Consider the following 8,141-nt stretch of genomic DNA (forward strand, 5'->3'; position numbering starts at 1 on the left):
GGCAGCTCCTTGGATTCTGTGGCCCTCTGCTCAGCATGCAGCTTCTGCCCCTCTTTTCTGCCTTTTCTCTTAGATGCTCCCATATCTACAAGGGGTCCAAGCTGGGAAATAGGTATTAGCTTGAATTTCCTTTTGTGTGGCTCCCAAACAGTCAAACATGGGAAATCTCACAGCGTTCAGCCTAATGTAATGATGAAGTTCAGGCCAAGGTGCAATTTGAGGTAGCTTAATCTCTTTGAGCTTCAGTTTCTTATCTGAAAAATGGGAATCTTAATAGCTTCTGCTTCCCAGTGTTGCTGATGAGATTAAATGAGATGATTCACATTTGGCCTTTTGACAGTGTCTGGCTCATAGTAGGCATTCTCTCTATTGGAGCCTTTATCGTGGGCTCGTATCTCTGTCCACCTTCCTGAGCTGACCTGCCAGTGGCACCAGAAAGAGAGGAAGTGAATGCATTGCCTCCCTCCCATGCATTTCCCAAATGACCTTGAATTTGGCTGGGCTGCTTTCCCTCTCCAAGGGCTCTTCCTTTGCCTCCGCCCCTTCCCTTGGAGGACTCTTGGTAAAACACCCCATTTCCCATGGCTCCCCATGGGGGGCCTGATGGGTTTCCAGACGTGTTTCCATCCCCCCTGCGGTTTCTAAAACATACAAATCATTCTGGCTGAACTTCTGTGTTTCATTACTAGGAATGCACATTTGAAAACAACAGAGGGTGAGGTTTAAAAGCAACATGCAATTTTTATTACATATATCTCCAAATCTGCCATTAGGCCCGTCCCCGCGGTGTTATTGACCTTGATTCTTTCTCATTTGCATCCTGCATTTTTCATCCTTTGGAATATGGTGTTTTGGGACTTCTCCATCATTAAGTGGATTTACAGCAATTTCCCTGTGTGTTTTCTCCAAGGGATTCTGTTATGAGATGCACATTAAATCTCCATTAATACCTCATTATCCGACTGATAAGATTACCATGATAATGAGGCAGAAATTCTAATTGTTTCACTTCTTATTGCGCCTTCCATTTAATCCTTTACTCTACCTGGAAGTTGGTCACAAGCTGGTGAGCACCAGGCTGGAAAAACCCTTCCCATTGGCAGAGCGGAGACTGGGATCATTGGGATCAGTAGTGACTGGGGAGAGAAAGGGGGTGGGATGGTGTTTCAATGAAAACCTGGCACAAAGTTTGGGGGTGGAGAGCCATCTGGGTGGGCTTGGTTGAATTTAGAGCGCCCCTTTGCTCTGGTCCAGTACACACACACACAGTCACTCACAGGTGCACACACAACACACACATGCACACACACTTCAAGCTCAAGCCTCCTGACTCATGCTCTAATTTCCTATTTATTTGGATCCCCTTCCAGAACATTCCTAGCTCCAGCACACTCCATGAACCTGCCTTCCAGAATGATGAACTTGTTTAACAGAGAAAGGCTGTGGGCCAGGAGACCCTGGGGGTAAGGGAGGGAGGGGACAGAGACAATGAGAGAAGAGGCCTTTTCAAGGAGAGCCTGTGCTCATCTGCTACAAGTCACGGTCCCTCCATCTATTGGGTGAGGTCTCCCCTGAAATGGTCCTGTGAACAAGAGTCCCTCAGCTATCTGGCGTAGAATGTGTGAGTCCTGCACTTGTGGCCAGAAAGTTCCCTGGAGTGAGATTGTTTGGACCATAGAATATGCAGACCCCCGGCCCTTACCTGCCTCTTCTACTTGAAGAGAAGGCTCCCAATCACACAGGGAGCTCCCAACCCAGTAGGGGCCCTCCCTTGAGGCAGGGAGAATATTTTCTTTCTTTCTTTTTGTTCTTTTTAGTTATACATGACAGTAGGGCTGTATTTTGACATATCGTACATACATGGGGTATAACTTCCCATTCTTGTGGTTGTCATGGGATGGAGTTACACACGTTGTGTATTCATATATGAACATAGGAAAGTGATGTCCGATTCATTCTACTGTCTTTCCCATTCCCATCCAAGGGAGGATATTTTAAAAGCCTCTGCAGCAAGTCAGAAATAGTCAGAAGGGTCGTGCTGTCACAGCAGAGGGTCTGTGGCTTGGAGAAAGAGCTCTGGTGTATTGAGTTCAGGCCCTGCCTGGAAGCAAGAAGCAGAATCCACCTATACAGAGTGGAAGGGCAGCTTGGCTGCAGGCAGGGGAGGAGCTAAGTGGTGCTCAGGTGGAACAAGCAGTCCTTGCATAGTTATCTTAGGCTTACAGCAAGGGATGCTGGTTTCCAGTTGCCTTCTCTTATTAGTGAGGAAGGAGAAAGAGTTAAAATAGAATGGAAACTTGGGCTCCTTAAACTGCAGACAAAAAAAGCCAGGCCTCATCAAGATCAGGTAAATTTCTGTGTAAGCAGAAAAACTGATAATGAGACATCTGTTGCCTTATGTCCAGATCCCTCCAAAAAGGCACCAGTTAGATAACCTGATTGGATCAAGGAGTGAGTGAAGAACTTGTGGGCACTGAGTGCCTTGCCCAGGATTGGGGTGGGGGCCAACTTACTTAACTCTTACTTTAACCCCTAGACAACAGACACCCATTGGCAACCCCCTTTGGGAGCTCTGCTTTCTTTCTATTACTTTAATAAATCCTGCTGTTTTGTTCTCACCTTCCAATATTTGTGTCCGGGGATTTCATTCTTCAAATTGGCAAGGTAAAGAACCCACCCAATCCAGCTCTGTGCTGCATTAGTTTTCTAGGGTGGCCATAAAAAAGTTCCACAAACTGGGTGGCTTAAAACAACAGAAATTTATTCTTTCACAGATTTGGAGGCTGGAAGTCCAAAATCAAGGTGCCAGTGGGACGATGTTCCCCCCAACACTCTGGACAGAATCCCTCTGTGCCTCTAGCTTCTGGTGGTGGCTTCAGTCCTTGGGATTCTGTGGCTTGTGGTTGTGTCTCTCCAGTTTTTGCCTCCTTGTCACATGGTCATCTTCACCCTGTCTGTCTCTCTCCTCTCTGACAAGGACATCAATCAAACTGGATTAGGGCCCACCCTAATGATTTCATTTTAGCTCAATTCCAAATCAGGACACATTCACAGGTATTAGGGGTGAGGATTTCAATACATCTTTTGGGGGAACACAATGTAACCCATGAGACCTTCTGAAACATACCCATGTAATTAAACGATTAAAGAAAATATTAGACAAAGACTAGTACAATTGGCTGAACTTGCAAATGGGGTTCTCAGATGCTTGGGCCTCATTGTAATGAGGCGTCAGGGGCTGATAACATCTTCCAGATCTGAAGGCCCTCGCAGGCCCACATTACAGTTGTAGAACCACAGACTGGCAGAGGTGGAAGGCTTCTGAGACCCACCAGTTGCACCCCACCCTTTCCTTGAGTGCATTTTAATCATTTTTATTTCACCCCAAAGTAGTATAAATACATAGTTTTTAAAAAAATTAAATAGTACTAAAAGTTACTAATAGAAAGAAGCTAGTGGTCCCTTGGCCCTTCTCTCCCTCTTAAGTTCTTATCCCCCAAAGCAATTATTTGCAACTATTTACTATTTTATGTTTGTCAATAATATGTTTACCAACCTTTTTCTTTTCCATGATGGGATGGAACCCAGGGCCTTGCCCACGCATGTGGGCAAGTGCTCTGCCACTGAGTCACACCCCAGCCATGCCCGTTGCATTAATTAGGTTGTTTGTTTGTTTGTTTTTGTTATTGTGTTAGAAGAATTCTTTATATATTGTGTCTATTAACTCCTTATCAGATAGAAGATTTCTTCCCTCTTATCTGTCCCCAAGTTATCTTTCTACTTTCTTTATAATTTCCTGTGATGTGCATGTTTTTAATTTTGAGAGTCAAGTCGAAACTCGAATTTTGAGATGAATCTCTATTCTCTGCTTCTGTGGCAGGTGAGGTCTGCATAAGCTGTAGGTCTCTGCAGCCGAGAAACATGTCACAGCTCTTAGTGGCGGGCCATGACCCCAGCAGCTCACCATCCGTTTCTTCTTTCTGTGTTCTTGTCTCATGAATTGGAAGAACGAAATCCAGAGACCAGGATGAGTGACTGTAAGAGTAGGGTGTGGGACTGGGGATGTGGCTCAAGTAGTCGAGCGCTCGCCTGGCTTGCGCGTGGCGCTGGGTTCGATCCTCAGCACCATATAAAATAAAATAAAGATGTTGTGACCACCAAAAACTGAAAAATAAATATTAAAAAATTCTCTCTTCTCTCTCTCTCATGTGTGCATAGAAACAGAACTCCCACAAGGTGAGAGGGGGCCCTTCCATTTTCTCCCCTCTTCTCCAGAAGCAGGGGGTTGAAGTCAGTGAATCTGCAAGCCTGGTGGGTCAGGGTGGGGGTGTCTGGAGCTGCTGCCGGGCCTGGACTGGGTGCCTGCATCGGGCTGGCTGGCCTGGGCCTGGCCACTGCAGACGACAGATTGGTGCTCCTTGGCTCCCTGGCAGCCCTGGAAGCCCACCACACCTCAGGCCCATGTGGGCTCCAGCCCAGTCAGATCCTCACGCTGCTACTCCACTGCTCACTCCACAGCAGGGGACAGTGAGCTGGCTGTGCGGCGAGTGCCAAAATTTATCTGCGTTTTCTTTTTTCTTTTTTGTCTTAATGTTCTTAATAGTATTTTTCAAATAACAATTTTAATTTTCATGAAGTCAGATTATCAATTTTTTTTCTTTTGTGGGTTTGGTATTGTATCAAAGAAACCTAAGATTTAAAAATTTTCTCCTGTTTTCTTTTAGAAGTTTTGTAGTTTGTGGCTCAAGCGGTAGCACGCTCGCCTGGCATGCGTGCAGCCTGGGTTCGATCCTCAACACCACATACAAATAAAGATGTGTCTTCCAAAAATTGAAAAATAAATATTAAAAATTCTCTCTCTCTCTCTCTCTCTCTCTCTCTCTCTCTCTCTCTCTCTCTAAAAAAAAAAGTATTGTAGTTTGATGTTTTACATTCAGGTCTGTGAACATCTTAGATCGGTTGTTTGACATCCTTTGTTCATTTTGCAAAGTTTGTAGCCATTTTGATTTCAAATATTTCTTCCTTTCTGTTCTCTTCTTCTGGGATTCCAATAACACATTCTTTAGGCTGGTTGACATTGTCTCATGAGTCTTGTGGATGCTCTGCTCTGCATCTGTTTTTACCCCATTGCTTTTTATCTTTGCATTTCAGTTGGACAATGTCCATTGACTTGTGTCTAAGTACAGAGTCATTTTCTTTCTTTCTTTTTTTAAGTCCCCCCCCACCCAATGCTGGTGTTTGAACCCATGGCCTTGTACATGCTTGGTGAGTGTTCTTCCTCTGAGCCACACCTCCAGCCCAATGTAATTTTCTTTTACTGTTTTTTTTCCTTGCAATTGCATTATATTCTTTCTTAGAGTTTCCATCTCTTCAGTGAAACCCCCCAACTGTTCATACATGTTCACATTTTCCCTCAAACCCTTTAACTTTAATCATAGCTATTGAAAACTCCTTAATATAGGCTGGGTGTGGTGGTGCACACTTATAATCCCAGCAGCTCAGGTAGGAGGATCAAAGCCAGCCTCAGCAATTTAGGAAGGCCCTAAGCAACTCAGTGAGACCCTATCTTTAAATAAAAATATAAAATAGGGCTGGGATGTGGCTTGGTGGTTAAGTACCTCTGGGTTCAATTCCCAGTACCAAAAAAAAAGGCCTTAATATGAATGTGCCTCAACTTATAATAAAGTTTTGTCCAATTAAAACCACTATAAGGGCTGGGGATGTGGCTCAAGCGGTAGCGCGCTCGCCTGGCATGCGTGCGGCCCGGGTTCGATCCTCAGCACCACATACCAACAAAGATGTTGTGTCCGCCGAGAACTAAAAAAAAAAATAAATATTAAAAATTCTCTCTCTTCTCTCTCTCTCCTCTCTCACTCTCTCTTTTAAAAAATAAAAAAAATAAAAAAAACCAAAACCACTATAAGTTGAAAATGTATTTAATATACCTAATCTGCCAAGCATCCTGCTTCAGCAACACGGTGCACTGTGGAGTCTCCACTCTGAGCTTGTGGCTGACTGGGAGGTGGGCTCTGCCCAGCACCACAGGACAGCATCCATAGCTCTAGCCCTGGAAAAGATCAAAATTCAAATTTTGAAGTCTGGCATTCAACTGAATGCGTACCACTTTCACACCATTGAAAAGTTGAAAAACCCAGTTGGAGCAGCCGCAGGTCCTCCTGGCCCAACCACTGGGCCGTCGCTAAGTCTGGTTCCGCTCATTGCTTTGTCTTGGTGGACTTTTTTTTCTTTCCTTGCTTCTTTGTGTGTCTCATAATTTTGGGTTGAAAGCTGGACCTGGTGTAGAGGACTGACCACCTGAAAATGGGCGCACATCTAACCCCAGGCCTCTCCTCCAGGGAGTGAAGTCGATCTAGCCAGCAATGGTTTTGTTGTTTTGTTTACTTGGTGCTTCCTGAGCCTCTAGCTTTACCTCACTTGATAACAAAGCATCTTTTACGTGCTAATTTGCCATAAGTGTATCTTTTGATGGAGTGATTTAAAGTCTTTGCTTTTTTTTTTTTTTTTTTTTTTGGAACTGGGGATTTGACCACTGAGTCACATCCTCAGCCCTTTTTATTTTTATTTTGAGACAAGGTCTCAATAAATTGCCGAGGCTGACAACTTAGTGAGCCTCACACTTACAATCCTCCTGTCTTGGCCTCCTGAATTGCTGGGTTTCAGGAGTGTGCCACCATGCCCAGCTCTTCTGCCCATTTTTATTGCTGCTTGATATTCCTCTAGCCTTGGTAGGTGTTACAGGTGGGCCTGGTTTGCAAGAAGCTCTTCCCCAAGATCTACCCTCCCCTCAGCTTTAGGTCTTCCTGTCATATTTGCTCCTCAGAAAGTGCCCTCTCTGTGTTCTTGCCCCCACCTCTGCCTTAGATCACGGTCACTTGTTAATGCTGCTAAGTCTGGTGGCATTCTCCAGTGTTCTGGTTCAGCTTTAGTGTGAGGCAGGCACTGGTCAGTGATCCCCAGGGTCAGAGTGCAAGATGTATTTCTGCCCCTCTCCTAAGTTAAGAGGGTTTTCCTACTTGATTCCTTCACCCACAAAGTGTCTTCATCTGTCCTTGAGAGCTTTTCCCACCCTGTCCCCAGCTGTTGAAAGCTTTTAATCCATAGTGGAGAGAGGGGAACTGGAGACCCAGGACTGGAGGAGGCTTTCTTGGGCCTCTGCTGGGGATGCGATCTTCCATATGAACTCTTAGGAGCCTGCACGTGGGCAGGAAGTCCTGTGTCCACAGCACCCAGGGGTGCTCTGCCTCACACTGGCTCACGTTTTACCTTGGGCAAGTTGCAAGAATTTTCAGCCGATGTCTTACTGGTCTTGAGTGGCTGTGTTCCACCCACTCACAGGATTGGATTAACCTGCTCAGAGCGCAGAGCCCTGGGCCCACACTCTCATTAGGCCCCACCTCCCCACACTGTGGCTCTGGGGACTGAATTGCTAACACGTTTTGGGAGGCACCTTCAAATCACAGTAGACAGATTCCTTGCCATCAGCTTGAGTGGTGTCCAGCATCTGTGCCATTGGGTCCCAGCTGTCCTTGTGGGCTGGTTGGTTGTCTCGGGACCTCAGCTTGGAAGAGCTGTGACTTTGCCAATCACCCTCTTATCTGGAAGCTAGAAGTCAGTGTTGTGTTTACTGAGTGCCTCCAGCATGCCAGGCTCCCCCAGGCATGGCATCCCAGCAGTGGGTAAGACAGGCAGCCCTGCCCTCACGGGGCACACGTCCATCCTGGTGGACCTCGCTGAGGCCTCCCAGTGGTGTAGAGCTTTGGGTTCCACCCTTCCGTACAGCTACTGCCGAACTGGGCTTGAGGGGACAGCCCGCCCATCAGAGCTGCCACAGCCCTGGCCCAGCGCGTCCTGAGGCCCAGCTGGCTGCCAGCCATGCCTGGGTCCCCCTCTTCCCCTGGGCCTTGATCACTGCTTCATGCCTGCAGGCCCTGCCAGCGAGAAACTGGGCCCCATAGTGTATTTCTGTGTGAGTGTGAGGGGTGAGACCAGACTGCTGGGCCTTGGATTCCAGCTCTGTCACTTGTCATCTGTGACACTGTGACCAGGTTAATTCCTTCCTCTGGTCTTGTTTTTCTCATCTCTAAAATGGGAGTTGTTTTTTCTTATTAGCAGGTGCCCAG

Source organism: Urocitellus parryii, chromosome 4 (assembly GCF_045843805.1).
Source record: "Urocitellus parryii isolate mUroPar1 chromosome 4, mUroPar1.hap1, whole genome shotgun sequence".
In the NCBI taxonomy this organism is placed as follows: Eukaryota; Metazoa; Chordata; class Mammalia; order Rodentia; family Sciuridae; genus Urocitellus; species Urocitellus parryii.